The following is a 22216-nucleotide window of genomic DNA, read 5'->3' on the forward strand; positions in this document are numbered from 1 at the left end:
CTCTACCAAATTATGCAAAGAAGGTAGGGCTTAAAAGAAATCATCCCCCAAAAGGAATTTCCATCATCTCATATACAGCTGGCGCGAACCAGAGCTTAGAAAGGCAGGTAGTTTCTCTTGGATCTATCTGCGAATAAACTGACCCTGGGAAACCATTTCCTAAAAGCGATTCTTCTGGTGCCCCTCCCAAAGTGGGAAGTTTTGTTTGGTCGGGGGTTGGGTAGTTAGTGTAGGATGAGATGAACAATGTTATAGTTAAGGGGGGCCGGGAGTGTGGACCCCACTGCCTTCCTCTGTCCTCGGGCTCGTCAGACCAGGTGGCAAGGACGAACTCCTTGGTTGCTGGCAGCACTTTTCAGGCAGAATGGGCAGTAGAAGGGCTTTGGGTCAGCCCATTATTTCCCAGTCCTGACCTCCCTCTGCCAAACTCTGCCCAACCAACTCCCTCACTTTGGGGGGGTGTCCTTTTTTTTTTTTTTTTTTTTTTTTTCCTGTTGATTGAGCCAAAGGCCAGGCTCAGATCTAAGGGTGGGAAAGCCTTTAAACAATTTGCATTTGAAAAGAGGAAGTAGAAAAAAAAGAAAAGAAAAACACTGAGAGGCCCAGCCAGCTGTTTCCTACAAAGCTTTTGACAACTTCGCAGCTGTTCACTGTGCTTTTGCCCCAGTGGAAACCAGCTTGCACTCTAGCTGGGACTGCGGCTCTTCTGGTCTCCCTTGCCTCTCCTGACAGCTGTAAACTCACCACTTGTCATTTCTCTTACAAGGTAAGATTCTGGGATTATGCTATGTGAGCTCTGAGACCACTCGGTCCGTTTTCGACTCAGTTACAAGCAAAGCTGTACTTTTCTTACAAAAGCCAGAATAGATGAGGTCGTACAAATACCTCATTTCATCCTCGTAGTTGCCCAGTGAGGAGCACTGTATTATTATCCTCACGTCACAGGTGAAGAGGGTGACACATATGCCGCGTGTCCAAGTCATCTGGCTGACCCCCAGGCCTGACTCCACACTGAGGCTTCCAAAAAACATTTTCCTACCAGGTGTGTGCCTGTTAAAAACAGATTTCCAGGCAGCCAACTCAGAGACCCTGACTGGGCAAATGTGGAATGGAGTCCCAGTCTCTTTCCGAGAGATGGCTCTCTGGTGAAGGCAGGATTTAACCCTTCATGTGCTTCTCTACATCTTTATGTATCCTGCTTGGCATAGCCCTTGCACATTTCTCAGCTCTGATTAATCGTTCCTTCCTCTGCGTTCTCAGAGCACTCTGTTCTCATTGCTAGTACAGCAGGAAACAAACACATTGTGTTAAAATTAGCTGATGTTGTGTCTGTCTCCCTGACTAGTTACTTGATTTCCAGAATCCTGTTTCTCTTTTACTTCCTCTTCTTGGATTGCTTCTTCCATTGATCTTTCCATAGTTTGGTTCTCCTTACTCAGAAGCACAGGTGGGCATCCACTTAAAAGTTCCCTCCTCGGAGAAACCTTTTCTGAAGACCTTAAGAATCAATTAAGAAGACCATAACTCATTCACTGTCACATTACCCAATTTCATCATCTAGCATGAAGCATAGAGCTTCCCGCAGCAGGTGCTCAGTTAGGACCTGATTAATCAAAGGCAGATTCAGTACATTTTTAGGGCACTGGTAAAAGAGGTTGCAAACATTTTTTTTTTTAAAGATGTGGACGTATAGTTATATTTTTAGACTCTAGAAATCATGTGAAAATAAAATTAGAATCTTTCTGGCCTCCATCCCACTTACATTATGTCCTAGTATTATTTTTATATAAAATTATATATATGTATATACATATAAAGATTTTATTTATTTTAGAGAGATAAGGGGAGAGTGCAAGTGGGAGGGAGGGGCAGAGAGAGAGAGAGAGAATCTCAAGCAGAAGCTGCACTGAGCACAGAGCCAGAGGCAGGGCTGTCTCACAACCCTGAGATCATGACCTAAGCTGAAATCAAACACTTGGTTGTTTAATCGACTGAACCACCCATGTGCCCCATATAGAACTATATGTTGAGAATGGATTTCATAACATTTGGGAGCCTTGAATCTCTCAAGCTTTTAATCTGGCACTAGTATATGTCTGTTAACATCTTTGTGCTCTAAAAACATTTTGAAAATAAATTGGGCAGGTGATATTACCTAGTCCTATCTTGAAGTGGTTTAAAAACAAACAAAAAACAGCGCAAGAGGAGATAGCATCAGATTTCACAGGTTAAGGGCTGAGTCCTACAAGTCTGCCCCCCCACCCAGCCCCACTTTACGTGCCAATCCCAAATCCAGTTTTGTCACCTGTGCTGACCTACCAGCTATAGACTGAAGGGTCTAATGACCCCTCCTTGGACTTAATGAATTAGCTAGAGCAACTCACAGAACTCAGAGGGACATTTTACTTACCAGATTGGCAGCTTATTATAAAAGGATATAGTTCAGGAGCAGACAGACGGAAGAGATGCATAGGGCAAGGTATGGAGAAAGGAAGGGAGCCTCTAAATCCAAGAGCACCCCTCTCCCCAACTCTCTACCGTGTTCGCCAACCCAGAAGCTCTCTCCCACCCCCAGCCTTTAGGGATTTGTGGAGGCTTCCTCACATAGACAGGATTGACTCAGTCATTGGTCATTAGTGACTGGACTCCATCTCCAACCCCTCTCCCCTCCGCAGAGGTCCCGGTGTAAGTCTGAAAATTCCAACCCTCTAATTACACACGGTTGGTTCCCCTGGCAACCGGCCCCTTCCTTAGGTTCAGTCCTCAAGTTATCTCATTAATATAACAAAAGACACCTTTGTCACTCTCAACACTTAGGAAATTCCAAGGATTTTCAGGAGCTCTGTTCCAGAAATGGGGCTCAGCCCTGATAGATACAAGTATACCCACTTTTCAAAAGTTTGAGTTAGGTCACTTCACTTTTATGAAAAAGTTGTGTACCTCCATACCTGTTTTCACTAACTGAACACAATCTAAAGAGGATTTTCACTTAGTGGCAAGAGGGTTCCGTGTTCATTGTGCATGGAGCCCTTACAGAGGCAGCACAAACAAAGCAGTGAGAGGGGTGCCTGCTCTCAGCATCTCAGCCTCAGGCTGCCATAGCTTTGAACTTGTGTCTGTTGGCATCTGTGCTTTTTGTCTATTTATTTTGTGCCCCTGCTAGCAAGATGTGTCCCAAGGTATTGGAAAAGTCTAAGAGAGGTTATTTTGGGGGTTTGAGAATGGTCAAAAAATATTTTCACATAAATTTCAGTTTACAAAGGCTTTCACAGGAGTGCTGCACTTTCAGATAGTGGGGGAAATCTGTGTCTCTTATTATAAATTACAATATTATACCAGTCAAGGGGGGCCCAAATGCCAGAGCATTGACAAATAGTAGAAAATAAGAAAATATGGGTTATGCGCTTTATTTTTTTTTTAAGGATTTTATTTATTTTTCGGAGAGAGAGCACAGGCAGGGGGAGGAATAGGCAGAGGGAGAAGCAGGCTCCCCGCCGAGCAAGAAGCCCACCTGGGCTTGATCCCAGGACCCTGGGATCAGGACAGGAGCCAAAGGCAGAAGCTTAACTGACTGAGCCACCCAGGCATCCCTGGGCTATGTACTGTAGACCTGGAAACACCATAAAAGTGATTGAAACGTAGCAGCAGACTTGTGGAAACCATCGCTTTCTAACTAGAAAAGGGTCTGCGAGAAGTGGAAACGCTTGGTCTTTTCAGACATTGTAATTAAAGGTTGCCTGGACTGACATCGTTCCCTAGACTCGGACATGACAGACCAGATTTTCTTGCTCTGTCCAGTTTTTAAAGAAAGGATTCTTACAAATGCGTTGTCCATTACCAAGTGTTCAACAAACTTTGGCAGAGATGTGCCTGAGAATGAAACAACTTTTTTTTCCCACCTGTAAATGCCGACAGGGGTCCTGTAAAATCTATAAAGAGGAGCAGCACGAGAAGAGAAAAGCATGTCACCATTATCTCCGTTATCTCCGAGGAGCTGTCCCTTTGCAGAACCTAAACTGGGCCAGCAAACTGTTTCAACTCATTCTGATTCAAAATGAGGATCCGATGGAGGGGGTAGAAGAGGAAATGCAGGGAGAAGCCTAAGAAGATTGTGAGGGGATTGGGGGTGAATGGTCCAAAAAGGATGTTTAGCAGAAATCAGGGACAGTTCTCTCTTCCACACAAGGGAAGAACGGTTATTAAATCATCTTTTCCGGCAGCCTCCGTAATTTGTTGTTGCTGTTAACATAGTTCCCTATCTCTTGGTTTAATTTTTGCAATAACAGAATTTGTTTGTGAATATATAGTGAGTTCAGTGCAGTGCTAACACATTTTGATATCATAAAATTGTAGATATTTTAGAAATCAGGAAATTAGAAATTTTTGCCGAGGCAGAAATTAATTCTGGGAGGGATTTAGTTAATGCAAGCAACCTATTCCATTTCTACACACCCTGTAGTGTTAACTGTAATTGGCTGGAAGGTACATATAGCGCTTTAATGATATGACTTGATCCAAGAGATAAAATTGAGGATAAACAGATAGAAATGAACCCAAAATGTGTCTAACAGAATCTCCTACCAGAAAATCAGGTCAGTAATCTGCACTCAAAATTCATTCTCAAAGTCAGCATTTTGATTAGACCAACAGAGAGTCTGTGGTTATTTTCTGCCGATAGCCTGCATTGTCAAGGGGTCTGTGCTGCTAGTTTTTTTTTTTTAATTTTATTATTTAACACAGAGAGAGGGATCACAAGTAGGCAAAGAGGCAGAGAGGGAGAAGCAGGCTCCCCTCTGAGCAGACAGCCCAATATGGGGCTCAATCCCAGGACCCTGAGATCATGACCTGAGCTGAAGGCAGAGGCTTATCCCACTGAGCCATCCAGGTGCCCCTGTGCTGCTAGTTTTATAAGCAGGGTGCTTCCTGGGCTGAAGAAGGAAATATGTGTGCTTTTTCTAACACTGAGTATATTTGACTATATTACATATTAGTGTAATAAATGACAAACTAAATGATGATTCCAGGGTTGGATAATCTAGTTGTTCTTCCAGCCCTTCAGGGATCCAGACCCTTTCTGTATTCTCGCTCTATCTTCCTCAGATGTTAGCTTTGTCCTCACATGTGTCTGTCCTCTCCCACTTCAAGATGGAGGCCACATCTCCAGGCATCACATCTTCATACAAAGATGTCTCACAGTTGGAACAGAGAATGAGAGCATTCGCTTTCCTCATGTATCTTTTGAAGAGATGAAGCCTTCACCAAAAGACTTCCTCTCCTCTCACTGGCAAGATTTGGGTTGCAAATTCCCATTCCTGACCTAAATAACAACAAAGGCAGTGGTTAACCACGCTTGGCTCAGACCAATTCTGGTTTACATCCCTAGGGCTGGGGAGAAGCCCTGCCTCATTTAAAGTTTATGGCCGGGGCGCCTGGGTGGCTCAGTGGGTTAAGCCGCTGCCTTCGGCTCAGGTCATGATCTCAGGGTCCTGGGATCGAGTCCCGCATCGGGCTCTCTGCTCAGCAGGGAGCCTGCTTCCTCCTCTCTCTCTCTCTCTCTCTGCCTGCCTCTCTGCCTACTTGTGATCTCTCTCTGTCAAATAAATAAATAAAAAAAAATAATAATAAAGTTTATGGCCCACTGATTCCTGAAAATACTTGGGTTTCTATTGACAAGGGTATAGAAGAAAATGGATGTACTACAGACCACCCCATAAAGAAGGCAGTATAGGGGCGCCTGGGTGGTATTGGCAGTTCAGTGTCCTACTCTTGATCTCAGCTTAGATCATGATCTCAGTGCCATGAGATTGAGCCCAGGGCCAGGCTCCGTGCTCAGTGGACAGTCTGCTTAAAATGCTCTGTCCCTCTCTCCCTCAGGCCCCTCCCCCTGCTCTCTCTTTCTCTCAAATAAATAAATACAAATCTTAAAAAAACAAAGCAAGACAAAAAAAGACAGTGTATTTTGACAGCCAGTGGTGCACAGAGAAAAGATTATATCATCTTCAGGAGGAAAAAAGGAACTTATTATTCACAAGTTTTTTTCCAGTATGGAGATGAATGTTTTTTCCATTTCCACTTGGGCTTGGATACTTTCTTCTGGATAGGAGTAAAGTAAGTCTAACTTCTTTTGCTGTGCAGGCTGCCCTAGCATAATATCAAAATACAGTCCTCACGTGACTCCAGCTCACACCCGGGGGCTCCTCAGCCGTCCCTCGTGGTGTCCAATCCTTCACTGTGTCTTCTCACTGCGTGTCCCTCATTTCTCCCCAGCTAACTACAAGAAACTGAACTTTTAAGACCCGGCTCTGGAAAACCTTTCCAAGTTCTCTGTGACCATGATATACTCCATGCGCTCTAGTCACTGTCCTCTCCGCCTCCCCCTCAACATCAATATCTATGGAACTTGACATGCTGGCCAGTGTGCCCGAGGCCTTATCCAGAATCTCACTGAATCTTCATCAGAGCCCCATGGGACAGTTCTAATTCTGCCTCAATTTCAGAAGGGACAAAATTGGGGCATGGAGAAATTAACTAACTTGCTTAGATAACACAGTGTCTAAATGGTGAGGCCAGGGTTCAAAATCAGATGATGAGTTCAGGGTCCTGGCTCATAAGCACGGCGCTCCACAGTCTCCTACAGAATCTTCTGTATCCGCAGACTGCTCCTTGCCCTGTGCCTGGCACATCATGAACACAGATATTTGCTGAGTGAATGAATGATCCATAGTAATCTTCTTCTGTATAACACCATTTATTAATTTCTTCCTGAGACTGTAATGCCCCATATTGAAAACACTACTGCAAGTGTTTTTTGACCAGAAAAAATAAATGACATAGGTGGGAAGTCAAACAATATCACCCCCGCCGAAAAGATGTATATATATATGAAAGCCCTAAAATTATGAATATGCCACATTGAATAGCGAGAGAAACTTCACAGACATGATTAAAGATTTTGAGATGGGGAGACTATCTAGGCAGACCCAAGGCCCCAAGCTCCCTAAAAGAGGAAGACATGGGGGTTCAGAGGCAGAAAGGGCATGTGTTGAGAGAAGCAGGCATTGCAATTGGAGAAATCTGAAGATGCTACCCTGTAGGCCTTGAAAATGGGGGAAGGGACATCCATAAACCAGGGAACATAGGTGGCCTCCAGAATCTGGAAAAGGCAAACGGACCTCTCCTCCGGCCTCCAGAAGGAGCCCAGTCTTGCTGACAAATTGGTTTCAGACTTCTGGCCTCCAGAACTGTAGGAAAATGAATTTCTATTTTGTCAAGCTAATAAAGTATACTTTACTGTAACAAACTTTAGCAGTGGGGGACACGGGCAAAAAAAAATTGAGCACAGATACTTTTCTTAATGTGGTTATTTTGTTTCTACTGATAACTCAGCCTTTTGATAGTAGGCACGTTGGATTTTCAGACTGCAAGTAGATGAAAACATAGATTCTCTCCATTTTCATGTTCTCCTTTAAAGCATCTGGATGCCTGTCCTCTTATGTCACCAGCTCCTCTGGATTGTCACCACCGCCCTAGGGCCTGCTGCTGCTGCTGCTACTGCTCAGTTAGAGGTTTGTCTCCCAAGAGGCTTATTCCCAGGAAATGACACAGTGCCCCCGTCCTTCGGGCTGCCTTCTAATCACAAAGTCTAACATTAGCTACGTATTTGGACATAGTCAGATTTTAATTCTAAATTTCTAAAACCTCTATGGGAGAGGAAAAGAAGAGTTATTTCCAATCAAATCATAAAATATCCCAACTTCAGAGTATTTCAAATCTGGAAAGTGAGTGATAGAAGGAAGTTTCTAACTTCAAGATAATCATTGCATTTAGGATATGAAATATTTATTATTTTACTTAGTTTTGCCTACCTACTTAAATTCGCATTTTATACGTCACATATGCCATGTTCTTCCTCCTGTGAAACAGAGCTATTATCTGCCTCACAGTCCTTTAATAAGGAGTTTTATTTGGGAAGTTGGTATATTTAATCCCCTAAATCATGCTTCTTAAAGGGCGTGGTCCCTGGATTGGCAGCATCAGTGACTTCTGGGAGCCTGTTAGAAATCAAAGTTCTTGAGCCACATGCTAGTTCTATGGAATCAGAAACCCTGGGACAGTGTCCTGTAATGTGCATTAGGGCTTGGAGCTATATCAGGGTAATCAGGGTCAGAGTGTCAGGCATCTTTTCAGAAAAGTCACTCACATCTCAGTGGCTAAGAATCCTTGGGTAGAAATTTTCTTCTGGCAAATTCTGAGTATATGTTTACTCTATTTTAAGTTAAGGTAACCCTAAGAAAGGAAAATCCCTAAGGAAAAAAAAATGAGTGAGGAAGATTATTTTCTGCATAGAAGAAATCACAAATGTCACCTTTCAAGATGGTCCCATTAGTCGTCTCTAGTTTCCACAGCTAACAGTTACAATACCATAAGAAACAGTATCTGTTCACAAGTCTGCTAGTCTGCAAGCATCATTAAGGCAGGCAATCTGTCAGCTCCCCACTGTTTTCTTTGAACCTCACCAGTGCAGGACACAAACATAATCTCAGTAAGCACCTGTAGTCTGAATGCCTATCTCCCTCAAATCACTTCTCAAGGCCAGAACTCCAATATCTAGAATTCTGCATGTCGGAACCCTCTAAGGCTGCTGTGCTGGGCATTTGGTGGGTTCTCAATAAAATCTAAATGAATGAGTCAACCTTTAAGTACGATGTACTGATCAAATTCCAATTCCACTACCAACATGATCATAACATTTGGCTGGAAATAAGTAGACATGGGTCGGTGATAAAGGAATTTCTGTTGTACTATTGATGAAGTCCCAGAACCTAAGTCAGGTTCGGTGGGGTGAGGTTCGGAGCCAACGGCTAAGAAAGAATTCTTAAGACGTCTCTGGTGCAAAAATGTGGTTTATTAAAGCACGGGGACAGGACCCGTGGGCAGGTGGAGATGCAGCTGCCCCGGGGTGTGAGGGATGGCAGGTTATGTACCCAGCAGTTGAGGGAAGGTGAGGGGAAGGAAGGGTTCAATGGAGTTTTCATATGCTAAAGAGGGCCTACAAGGTGCCAGGATGTCCCAGGCCTACCTGAGGCCTTGCCCTTGCGGCTTGATCAATGTTATATTTAGACCAGCCATTAACATTAAGATAGTTGGGAGACTTTTTGGTGGGATGTCACAATCCTGCTATCAATCGTCTTTGTTAGTGAGATTTAGGACATTTGTAAACCAAGGGAGACTCCTGTCTAGCAGGATTGTGAGCTCTGCTAAGTTAACTATTTGCTTATTGTTCATGGCAGTCAGGGCTGCCCGAGGGATGCTACACGTATGACTGAGGGGGAGCGGATGGAGAGGGGGGTGAGAGGGGTGCAAGGCGCCAGCTTTTGCTTTGTCTTCAGCCAGCCTCGTGCTCCCTCATCACTATGATTTTGCAAAATATTTGACATTAGAGCACTTAGATTGTGCAAGTTATTTCTGCAGAGATGAAGTAAAGCCAGCTAGCAAAAAAATGCAAAGTTATTTCAAATTAACCTGAATTTTGATCAGGATCCATTTTATTACGTCTGAACTAAAACATGGTTTATAATGATGACAAATCATATTAATTACTTACACAATAAAATATTAAGTAAGGCTGATAACTGTATGCATCCAAGAGTAATATGGTGGTGATTTTATAATAAATCTGTCACCTGCAAGTTTGCCATGTAATTTTTTTGCAGGCATATTTCTCATGTCCTAGCTTTTATATTCATGGTTGATTTCATGAAAGGACCCCAGCCCTTGGTTTTCTAACTGGATATGGAGAGAATCAAATATGCAGCAATTTTGTTTCTTGTTGTAACTGGCTTAGAGAGATGGAGAAAAAGTAAATTAGAATACTGAAGGAAAGAGTCTTCCCCCCACAAAAACAAGCTCATTAAAATTTGTTTAACCATTAACCAAAGTTAAACACTTGTTGTCTTGAATATGCTGGTAGGTATTGTGTGTGTGGCTTTAGGTGGGGTTATAATTCTTCTCACTTGTCTAGGAATCCTTTGTTCTCTAAATTCAGAGGAGTATCTCCCAAAAGAACACAGTTTGGGAAAGGCCACTAAATTCCAAAAGCAAGTATTTAATCCATTGTGAAATAGTATTTGTAAAGAGAGGAACTTGGAAGGCCCACTGAAGGCTGCATCAGACTCCGTACTTGTTAGGCCACTCCTAGATGAGTCTTTATTTTTAAGGACAGAAGACCATAGTTTCAACTAAGGAAAAATAGAAATGTTAATGTAATGTTAAAATTTAGTTTGAAAATTAAAAAAAAAAAAAGACATAAATAGATCACTACTTTATCAACATCCAGAAACTTGGGATTTAAGTTATATCTGTTCTCTCTCCCCCCCTGCCCCCATCTATGTCAGAGTTAATTGAGAGATTTCTAAGCAAAAGCATTAGTTCCCTTTCCCTCTGCCAAGGGAAGGTATGTGCCTGGGGTCTGGACTCACTCAGACCTGGGTATGAATTTGATTTTATTTCTGTTTTCGTTTCCTTCATACTGTTTCAGTAATATTGAACTCCTGGGTTTGTTACAATGAAATGGGATATTGAACACAAAACCCCTCCTTAGAGCTCCACAGATGTTACTGTTTCACCAGCCCTCTCACATCTGCCTAAGCCTTCATTCATTTGGGGGCTGCCACACTCTGCCTTGTGTTGTTAGAGAACCTTTAGTAAGACTTTGTCTTAACCTCTTACATCTTCTCACAGACCCCCCATGGAATCCCCTGAAACCTCTTACATCCGGCCCCCCACCCCCCACCCCCCCACCCCCGCCGACCCAATCCCTGCTATAAATATCCCTCCTCCACCCCAAGAAGATAACCAAGTTTTGGGGTTTTGTTTGCTCAATGACTTTTTTGTTACAGGTTTAGAAATTAACGGATCTTAGAAGACATCTCAGCTTGGGCTGTTGTTGCTTTTCAGAAGACTGACAGAGAGGATGGAGTCCAATATGTCTTTCATTCTAGTGGGGTAAAGGGTCAGGGAGGCAGGCTCCTTCCTGCCTCCCTGGGGAAGCAGAGAGGCAGTGAGAAAAAGAGGGAATCATTTCAACTGAAATCAAGATGAAGAGCTCAACAAGAGATATTTGAAGATTCTTGAGGGACTAAGCTCCAGGAATGCAAAAATGTTTGCCTGTTTTCCCCACTAGCAAACTATTCCTAGCACCTACAGCAGGTGCTAGGCAGATAACAAGCAAGTTATTTATTTAATGACTGAATATGGACTGTGTTAAGGACATGAAGGATGAAGTTCAGGTAAGATGGAGAAAAAGGAGGAGATCAAGGGGGTGCCTAGGTGGCTCAGTCATTAGGCGGCTGCCTTCGGCTCAGGTTATGATTTTGGGGTCCTGGGATCGAGCCCCCAGATCAGGCTTCCTGCTCTGTGGGGAGCTGGCTTCTCTCTTTCTGACTCCCCCTGCTTGTGCTCCCTCTCTCTGTGTGTCTCTCTCTGTCAAATAAATAAATAAAATCTTAAAAAAAAAATCAAGTATAACTGTAAGGTTTTAAAGGTGGTAAGGCAGAGGAAAAGCATTATCAGTAATAAAAAGGAGTAAGTGAAAAGGAAAAGCTGGTCAGAGTGGAAGACTAAAAATGTGGCTTTAGATTTGTTGACCCTGCTTTTTGTGAAATACTCTGCATGCAGCAGGTGCTGACAAATACACACTGAACTGAATACTTAGCAAGCAGTGGAAGATGTAAGACCCAGAATTAAAGTAGTCAGAACTAGCAGTAGATGACTCCCGAGTCCCTTCCTGGAAATGAGTGAACCCTTGAGAGATCCAGATCCAGAATAAGTGTGTTCCCCTCACGGCATGGCATGTGCACATTTTCTGAAGTCATGTACAAATGTATTTATTAATCGCCTCTGTTAAATAAAATTTAGGGACAACTTCCAAATATTTAGTATTGGAATTTTATGGTTTTCCAGCCTATGGATTAACATTTTGTCTGACAGATTCTCCATGGCGGGACTCCTAACTCTAAAGGCCCTAGGAAGATTCAATGGTTTTCAGCTTTTTAATCTATAGCCGGTAAAACTTTTATCAACTATACAAAATTTGGTGGATCCAAATCTACGAACTAGTTGACTTGGTTAAAATGGCATGAATTTATCATGTGATGAGTACAGAGACTTACAGTAAAGTCCTGCCTACTCCCATCTCTCTCTTTAAGCAAAAACAAAATTAGGTGCTTCCCTTCAGTCCCTTAGGTAGATTCAGAAACCCTCGATTTTATACTAAATGATGATAAAGATTAAAGTTATTTATATTTACCATGTTTGAAGCACTTCGGATAGCTGCTGGGTTAGTGTCTCGCCATGTGGCTAATATGCTGACAATAATTAACAGTCCTGTGCAGGATTTGGAAAAACTGCTACCAATATGGCCCCCAAGTGCAGAAAAATAAATTTGGAAGCTTACCAGGAGATACAGTTAAGTCATATTGTAAAAATTGTAAGACAAAAATTGATGACTAGTTTGACCCCAGGAAACAATTGTCAGTTTGAATCCTTCATTTTACCTTTACTTCAGATGTTCCTGGTGGTTCCTATATCTAGAACTCTTTATTACTGATACTGATTCTCTTGTATTCATAATGTCCTATAGTGGAATAAGCTCTTCGGGGTGGGGAATCGAAATGACTGCTGAAGAGTACAGGACTTGCGGGCTCTTGGGAAGCTGCCGAACATGCTTTCCTTGTGATAACCCTGATGCCATTACAGTTAATGTTTCTGCTACTATAATTACCCTAAAAATGGGATCTATCCCCCAAAGCGATTTCAGGCGTGAAAGAGAGTATACTCAGGCACAAGAAATAATGACTAGGGCCTTGAAGAAAGGTTTCAGTAATCTATAGTCTATGTATCCATGGAGAAGGTATTCTGGTTTGGAGAACTGGTACCGTGGGAACTAGAAATGACCACCATACCATGTCAGTTGACATCTTGATATCCACACACAAAAAGCTAATGAAGGTGTCACAGGATTCTCATTCAGTTAACCAAGGTTGTAAGTTTTTATGAAATCTCATACTCTAGCATAATGGTCATTAATTTTCTCATATCCTTCATCTTTTGAATAGAAAGGCACAATGTCACAGATGTGAAAAGAGAGCCTTGGAGTTCAAACTGGGTCCAAATTCTAGATTGGAGATGTAAAAGTTCTGGTCCTTGGACAAATTATGTAGTTTTGTTGTCTTCATCATCTCAGTTTACAGGTTGCTGTGTGTAGTAAACAATATAATCTATAAAATCACCTAGAGTCTGGCAGGAGTATAATAAATACGAGCTCACATTTGAGCTTATCTAGTGGCTGCCATCTTGCCTTCTTTCTTCCCCTTTGTACTTGGTGTCTCTTGATCTTATCTTCAGGTACAATGGCAGAAAGTTGGGAGAATTCTTAGGTATTCATGGGCAGTGGTTCTTAGTGAACTTTCCAGAAGCAACTTTGTGTCCCAGTGGTATCTCTCTACTTGGCAAGTCACTCTCTTTTAATATCCTTTGGTGATGTGATAATCTCCTACAAGTTTGGGAATAGACAAGTTCCTTTAATTCTGAGGTTGAGAATAACAGAAACCCAAAACACAGTCACAATCAAGGTTCTGATGGAAATGGTACAAAATCACCCATTTATATCAAAGCTTTTGTCATTACCTCTCAGAAAAACCACTGATCACTCCCCCAACTCCCCAAGAAGTAAAGCTCAATTTGTTATGTGTCTCTAAGCAACCACATGTAAAAATTCCTAAAGCACAAAATGGTTGAAAAATTCTCCCTTTTTTCAGTTAAAAATAAATAGTGAAAAATCAAACATTCAGTATTGTATAATTTAGAAAGAAAAATCCTCCAGTGAGAGCTAACATTCATAGCTTATGCGTATTCCTTCTAAAACCTTGTGCACTAATGTCAGCTGTATTATAACTATCATTATTTCTTGTTCTTAAAAACACATTTAACAACATCAGAATCCTACTAGGCAGTGTGATACTTAAATTTAATAATATCTTGGACATTATTCCAAGTCATTAGGTAGAAGACTAGCTCATGGTTTTAGAGACTCTACAGAATTCTATAGTATATGTGTACCCTATAATTCCAAACTTTACTAAAGGCAATTTGAGTTATTCCAGTCATTGTAAGCAAGATTTATAAGGCAATTCTTTTTCTTTTTAAAAGAGTTTATTTAGAGAGAGAGAGTGAGAGCAGGAACACAAGTAGGGGGAATGGGAGAGGGAGAAGCAGGCTTCCTGCCAAGCAGGCTAGGGCTTGATCCCAGAACCCTGGTATCATGACCTGATTGAAGGCAGATGCTTAAAGACTGAGCCACCCAGGTGCCCCTCTCAGGCAATTCTTATGTACGACTTTATATAACTGTGCAAGGATTATCTGTAACAGGAGTTTTTATTGGTGGGATTTCTGTATTAGAGTATGCAAATTCAATAAGTGCAGTCAAGACCCCTCAAATTTACTAGAATATAAGCTACATGGGAAGAGGAATTACATTTCCTTCACTGCTTAGATTAGTGCATGGCATAAAGCAGACATACATAAGGAATATAGGTTTTATTTTTTTCTTCAGAGAGCTGCTTGTCCATGTAGTTTATCTATTTTTCCATTAAATTCTTGTTTGTTTGTTTTTCCCCTAAGAGTTCTTGGTAAAGTAAGAAAATTAACCATTAGCCACGTGTTGCAAATACTTTTACCCAGCTTGTCTTTGTACGTCTGTGTATTTTGCCATTTGGAAGGTCTATATTTTCATGAAATCAAATGTATTAACCTTTTTCTTCATGCTTCTTTAATGTTTAGTTTTTTTCCCAGCAAAATAAAAACAAGACTCATATAGGTTTTCTTCTTATTCTGTCAGTGTGGCCTTGAGGTTTTGTTTTGTGTTCACCTGATATTTCTATTTTGGTCTTTGTTGATTGGGGGGGGGAAATGCATTATATAGAATGGAGAGTACACAGGTAGGGAACCACCAAGGTAGAGAGCTCAGATTTATGCCTCAACATGGACACATTTTTATTTGGGATTTTTAATCTCTTTCCCCAAATACATAAAAATAACTGTGTTGTTATCTTCTTTTAATTACAAAAATTATTCAAGTACATTGTAAAAAGCTCAACTTATCAGAATATTTAGAATAAAAAGCAAAAATCTTCCTCCACTTTCTCTCTCTGCCTCTATAATTCCACTCTCTAGAAGAAATCTGTCCATGCTCCCTATGGATTCACAAATATATACACACATATTAGTGGTCCTTTATTTTTTTCTGCTTGATATTAATACCTATGACATACCATACATACATTCAACATATAATTTCTGAATGTAGAATTTCCAAAGCCAGTGTAGTGCAGCTGCTACACATCACACATCAGTGAACTGAATGTATATACATACACATTTATAATAGCTTTGCAATGGCTGCATTCATGGTTAGGATACACCACAATCCAATTAGTCACTCTATTCCTGGGCACTGTTTTCCTGCTTTTAAACATTATAAGCAATGCCGCTATGCCCACCCCTATTCGTGTTTTTGCATTTATATGTGATTATTTCTACAGATCACATCCTAAAAGATGGATTTTCTGGTTTGAAGGTGACAAGCATTTATAGCAGATTGGAGTTGGGGAAGCCACGAGAAGCCCCTTTATCATTCCCAGCTCACTGTAAGGACTCCTTCCTTGCACCCTGCTTCAGGAGTGCTACTGAAAATAGTTTTGTTTTGGTTTGGTTTGTTTAGAGAGTGAACTTTTGAACATGAAAAGATCAAGTAGAAACTCATCTGAGTGTGGGCTGATGTATGCTTCGCCCAAGGATTTCCACTTTTCCGGATCCATCCTATAAAAACCTTCTCCTGAAATGAAACAGTGTAAGTTCATTAAGCTCTAATCCAGCTGTGATGAGAGACAAGGGGGTTAGCTAAAAATGTGAATCAGTGGGCTCAGTGCCCCAAGGGAAGGTACCTGTAATACTTTGACAGAATAATCAGTCATGGAACTGGAGCAGAAATTAGCAGAGCATCTCCACAGTTGGGGGAGGGTGGTACATCTCCCTCCTCTCCCTGGAGTGGGAGTGCTCCCATCAGCTAGGACCGTGGTCCCGGTTTCCAACACTTCTCATGATTGCGGAAGTTCTCTGAGCAAGATGTCCCAGGGTGTAGAGGTTTGCAGACTGCCCGCCGACTGCCCCCATCCAACCAGATGCCCTACCTTGGGGTGTTTGTTCAGGGACCTGCTGGGTAACCAGAAGGGCTGCCTGTCCTCTTCTGGACCAGGTAACCAGGAGTCAGCTAAGAGATCCTCTGTCTTTTCCCACCCCTACCTCTTTCCCACTCCTCTTTCCTCCTTTGCTTGGCTTGAGGCCAAACTGTCATCCAAGAAGGAAAGGTAAAGACCTTTAATTCGGGTATTGAAATTCAAGCTCATAACAACCTTGTAAATTTGATAGCAATCACCAAATTGCCCTCTACAAAGGAAGTTCGACTTCATACTTCCTTGAATAGTTTGACACCTTGATGAAACGCATTAAGCTCATTAACCTTAGTTTTTGCCAGTCTGACTTCTCATTATTATCTACGTTTTCTTAAACAATGTTAGTATAAAAAGACATGAAAATCAATTCACCTGTCTATGGACTATTTGTATTTCTTCCATAAATTGCTTGCTTATGACCCATGTCCTATTTTTAAATGGGGTATCTTTTTTTACAGATCCATAGGAACTCCTGACATGTTCTGAATATTAACTCTTTTAACAATACACTGACGTGGTCTTAATTATGGCTTCCAGCATACAGATAGTTTATATGTTCCTGTGCTTAGAACACACTGAACCCCAGCGCCATCCTCCAGTTTGTGGAAGGACAGCAAATACAGTTCCTGAGACGGGGCTGCTAAGAGCTCTGAAATCTTGACAGAAGTAGTAGAATAAGGAGATGCTACTGTTGACGAAAGTTGCAAAGAAGCTTCCACAGAGACCTGCACTTCTTCCAGCTCCAGCGGTATTGAGGAAATCAACACAATGGTTATTTTCATATGCAAATACGGGGCTGAAGCCCAGCTCGCTTTGGAGAAGTTAAGGCCGTGCTTAACAGAAAACAGTTTCCCCACTCTGCAGGGATAGGCAGAGTTCTAAGTGAGGAGAGACACTGCCTCCACCCTGTGGCTTACTCTTTTTGCGATGCACCTGTTCTTTAAATAATTGCTTACAGTAGATAAAACCCCAAGACACCCAGAAGACCAGGCTGGCAGGATCTTCCCTTAGAGGTGAAGGAACAATGGGGTGCAAAGATGATGACCTTGGTCAAACTCAGTCTTGGGCCAGATACTATTTAAAACTGGAGAACCCCAGCCTTGAGCAATGTTAGAAAAAAGGAAATTTCTTTTTGTTATTAACTTAGAAGGGAATGATATTGTGAGAAAGTGGCCTCTTGTCATTTTCCAGCTCTGTCACTGGTCCTGGGGTTTACCAGAAGTGACGGTCCAGTGGAGAGCATACCACTTTGAGCAGGTCTCCTCTATATGAAGTAGACCGTCCTACATCGATCATGCCAGAAAAGCCTGTTCTTGGGATAGGACAGGTCGCCTGTAAAAGTGATATAATATAATCTATCTTCAGGGGTTTGTTCTTTTGGCAGGACCTACATTGGGATTGAGAAAGAAGTACTATTTTCTTTAACCTTACTCTCTGCTGTGCTGAATGGCATCCCAGGGTGGTGTGGAAAACCTGACTTTTACTTGTCCCTAGGGTCACAGAGGCCATATCCTATGGAGGAACAATGTGATTTTAACAAAGAGATTGTAGCATCCATAAGCACAAAAGAAACCTAGAAAACTTGGCCAAACCTGTAGGTATGTACAGGTTTGTATGTATGAATGCATGTACACTGCCTAAATATATTATGATTTGGGATCATTAAAAGAATTTGCCCAAGAGTCCTCTCCTCCTTCCTGGTCCTTCCCCTCTAACTTCATTAGAATACACCTTTTATACAAAGGCTAAATTACATTTATTTATGGTGTCCCCCCCCCCCCCCCCCCCCCCCCCCCCCCCCCCCGCCAAACAATTACCAAAAACACTATCCCAGAGAGAGCTAAAACCCTATAATCCCATTACTCTGCTTAATTCTTTATCATCTTCCACAGGAATTCAAAATTTTTGCATAGTTGCAATCATGTGCCCATAGAACGATATATCCTGTATTTGAAAAAAATTAATGTTACACAGCTCAAAGGTCCCTGCCCGCATAACGACACAGACATGAGCTCTTCTGGAAAGAAAACTGATCTTGGTCTCAGGCACTTTCATTTGAGTCATAGCTTCAATGTAGACAGAATGACCTTGGGCAGATTTCTTTCTTTTTTTTTTTTTTTTTAAAGATTTTATTTATTTATTTGACAGAGAGAGATCACAAGTAGGCAGAGAGGCAGGCAGAGAGAGGAGGAAGCAGGCTCCCTGCTGAGCAGAAAGCCCGATGCGGGACTCGATCCCAGGACCCTGAGATCATGACCTGAGCTGAAGGCAGCGGCTTAACCCACTGAGCCACCCAGGCGCCCCTTGGGCAGATTTCTTAATCTCCAGACTGTATTTCTTCATTTCTAGAATGAGATTCTTCTCGCTTGCAGGATGGAAGGGAGGAACAGATATGATGCATAGGCAACTCAATGTTGGTCAGTGACCGGTCTTATTTCCTGAACTGATGGTTTTTGTGCCAAGCACTGGGCCAAGAATTCTTTAGATCGTCGTCTATTTAAATCCTGACAACCCCTGAAGATAGGTTGCTTTATATCTCTTTTACAGGTGGCACAGAGGAAGAACACTGAGGCTAAGGCACATGCTCAAGGTCACAGGGCATGCCAGTGGAGGAGGTGGAATGTGAATGAGGTTAGGGTGAACAGTGTCTTTTTGGCCACTCCTATAAGGCAGCACAAATGCCACATAAGAATAGCAGATGACCTGTCCCCTTAGCACATGACTTTGCAGATCCCCAAATCCTAAGGACTGAGTGAATGAGGTATAATACTGGCTTAATTCTGAAGATCGTGAACAAAAGAAGGACAATAAGGAACTCAGACAAAACTAAAAAGAGCAAAGCAACCTCAAGGAAAATTGACCTAGGTGGGCAAATTTCCCAAACATCATTCACTACTCTGATGTCTCCGGAGTGACCTTCAAAATTTCAAAATTTGTGTGGGTTACTTCAAAGGCAGTTTGTAGAAAAGGAAGGAGATAGGCATGTTCTGAACACTCAAGTTTTTTGATTGGTAAAACCGGGATAATAACAAGTGTTGTCTCCCAGGGCTGTTGTTAAAATTAACACAAATACCAGAAGGCCCAGCACAGATGAAGGACTTTATTTCAGTGCGGGGACACGCTGCCGCTTTGAATTAGACCCAAGTCTGTGGCTCTTCTCTCTGGGGTCATTTGATGGCATGTGATTACGATGTTCACTGTCCAAAGGCTGGAGCTACTAATTGAATGCTGCGAGACAATGAATTACTTCACAAACACTGAAATATAAAAAGTATTCAGAGCCATCCAAGTATGAGGACATTATTAATTTATGCTTTTCTCAAGAGAGCTACTTTAACAAGAAAGAAAAATCCACGTCCCACCTTCGTTCTTCTCCCTAAAGTAACGTCTCCTCCAAAAGACAAAGAGCACTAACCCATTTGTCCTTGAAAGGCGGAGCCCAGGAATTCTCGAGTTCTGAACACCCCCTCCCTTTCTGCTAGGGACCAAACCGCCTGCCTTACTTGGTGTCACAAAGTCTCCGGTGCGCCAAGCAAATGTGTTTTTTTCTGCGGCCCGCCGCCCCGGCGGGGAAGGGGAGTACCCTGGCCACCCCACACTTTCCCCGCTGCAGCTTTCCAAACAAACCAAGGCGGGATGGGAGTGTCTTCTTGGCTGTGGAACTCGATCCTCCTACCTTGTCCTGAAGCCACCCGCTGCTCTTCCCCGGCCCTCCCTTCGTGGTGATTTTCCTGTCCGGGACGCCCGGGAAGGGCGCGCGGCTGGTGTCCGCCCAGCCCGAAAGGTACGGGCTTTCCCGCCGCCCTGCTTTCCGGCCTCCCTGCTCCGGGGACGCGGAGCCCCCCTCAGTCTCCCTCTGCATTGCACCTTCCTCCGTGAACTTGGGGGCGGCCGTGGTCACCGCGCGTCTGGCGCCAGCAGCCGAGCAGGAGGAGCTTCCCCGCGGCTCCGGAGGTGCTCGGCGCAGTCTCCCGGGATCCGGACCGGGCGCGGAGCGCAGCGCACCGGCTGGCGGGCGCCTCCGACTTTCCGCAGCTTGCCCGCCTGGTCGGTGGAGGAATCGTGCCCGCGCCAAGCCTAACCCGGGCCACCTTCCTCCGGTTTTTTCCGCCGGCCTTGGGCTTCGGCGGCCCGATGCGGCAGGCGCCGCGGGAGCAGCAGCAGCCGGCTGGAGCGAGCGGCGGCGGGCGGAGAGCAGCGGGCCGACAGCCGCCCAGCCCCGCATACCCCTGCAGTCTTCGCTCCTGGGCCTTGGAGGGTAACTCTCTCCCGCCGGCTTCCCTGCGCGTTTGCATTGCCCTGGTGAGGGGGACTGGGGATCGGGGAGACCGAGTTCCCCACGCTGGTTGGGGCGGCCTGGGGTCTGTGCAGCTTTGAGCGTCGCGGGTGGGGGGCGCGCTGAACCGACAGCCCCCTCCGCGCACTCTGCCGACCCCGGCAGCGTCCGAGCGCTCGGCCTCCTGGTTTAGGGGCTGGAGAGACTGGACACCCGGGGCAGAGAGGACTTGCCGGGCGCTCGGACCCCCAGGGCGGGAGGAGGGGCGTTGCGAGTCGGGAGGACCTGCTTTGGGACCCGCTTTTCTCAAATCTCGGGAGCTTGGGCACTCGCGTGCCGACAAGGGTGGGGGCTCCTTGCTCACCTTTGTTTTGCGAAAGGGCCTATCCGCGAACGGGGGCTAGAGATCTGGAAGGTTCTCGTCTTTTATCTTAGAAAAATTTCCAACAAACCCTCCTTCCCGCCACAGTAGAACTAGACCTAACAAAACAAGCACCGAGGCAGTTTGGGGGAAAGAGCGGTGGTTGAGAAACTCTCAAGGTTTGGGCTCCCGTTAGTTTTCAAGGTAAAAAAGAAACGACTTGTCATTTTGAGGCCGTTGCTCTAGGGTTCTCTGGAGATCTCAGCCTCTTTCTTCTGTTATTTTGGCTTAAAAGAAAATCTGTAGACGATTTCTAGAAACTAAATACAAACCCCAAACACCTTCTTACAGGATCTTCAGTAGAAGGGGTGGGGAGAGAGGTGTGTGGGGGGGAGTGGGGGTGTTGCTTGCTGTTAAAAGGTAATATTTAAAAACTGTATGTGGGAGAGGGGATAGGAATAACATCCGTGGATGCCATCAGAAACCACAAAAGCCGCAGATTCTAAACTCAAAAAAGTCACATGCATCTGAGTACTCTGATTAGGTGGAGAGTTAAGGGACTGCAGGAGGGCCAGAAACTCCTTACCCTCCGTGGCTCTTCTGACCGTTTTCACACTGACATTTAGGTTTCTGATGGCTGCGTGTACTGTGCTATCGTGTGGGTGTTTGACTTTCCGGTCTTCAGACTTCCTCTCCCAACTGCAGTCGGTGACACTGTCTCATTTACACGGAGATGTTCGTTCAGTATTTGGGAAGATTTGGTCAGGGTATGAGGTTATTTTCCTTTTGAAAATAAGTTGATTTGACATTTGTAAATTGGTTGTGTAGCTTCCTTTTCTTCTCAGCAAGGACTGTTTTTCACACCCAGATATGCAAAAGAGACACTCAGATTGTTTTGTAGTCTGTTGTCACTGAATAAGGCCAGTTGCCTCAGGGACACTTTATTTTATTGTTTTTTAAAGATTTATTTATTTCAGAGACAGCAAGTGAGGGGAGGAGAGGACAGGGAAAGGGAGACAAATCTTCAGGCAGACCCCCTGCTGAGCACAGAGCCCAACACCAGGCTCCATCTCTGGACCTGCTCATGATCTAAGCCAAAATCAAGAGTAGAACACCTAACCAACTGAGCCACCAGGCCCTCCGACTCAGAGACACTTTAGGTAATGGCAGCTTTGGTTTATAAGGAGAAAACCTTTTCAGAAACTGATTGTATCACCCTGATTGGGCTTCATGAGTCTTCCTTAATTGTTCATATGGAGGAGGAGATCTTCATTCCCTGCTCAGTGGAGC

The 22216-nt window shown here is 43.6% G+C and overlaps 1 protein-coding gene across 8 annotated transcripts in view; it reads left to right on the forward strand.

Moving 5' to 3' along the window:
• Positions 1-612: 612 nt before the first annotated feature.
• The window catches only part of ST3GAL6 (ST3 beta-galactoside alpha-2,3-sialyltransferase 6), a 77961-nt gene continuing 56357 nt past the window's right edge, over positions 613-22216 (forward strand). For 5 of the 8 annotated variants that reach the window (XM_013045596.2, XM_045088251.1, XM_045088253.1 and 2 more), the window contains exon 1: positions 20460-20591. The gene's annotated coding sequence lies outside the window, so the exon portion shown is untranslated. Of the gene's footprint in view, positions 767-19935; positions 20074-20438; positions 20592-22216 lie in introns of those variants that run through there. The other 3 variants (XM_045088254.1, XM_004771909.3, XM_004771912.3) reach the window with 3 other exon arrangements.

The sequence above is a fragment of the Mustela putorius genome, unplaced genomic scaffold (assembly GCF_011764305.1).
Source record: "Mustela putorius furo isolate JIRA1106 unplaced genomic scaffold, ASM1176430v1.1 tig00003834_pilon_pilon_pilon, whole genome shotgun sequence".
Classification (NCBI taxonomy): Eukaryota; Metazoa; Chordata; class Mammalia; order Carnivora; family Mustelidae; genus Mustela; species Mustela putorius.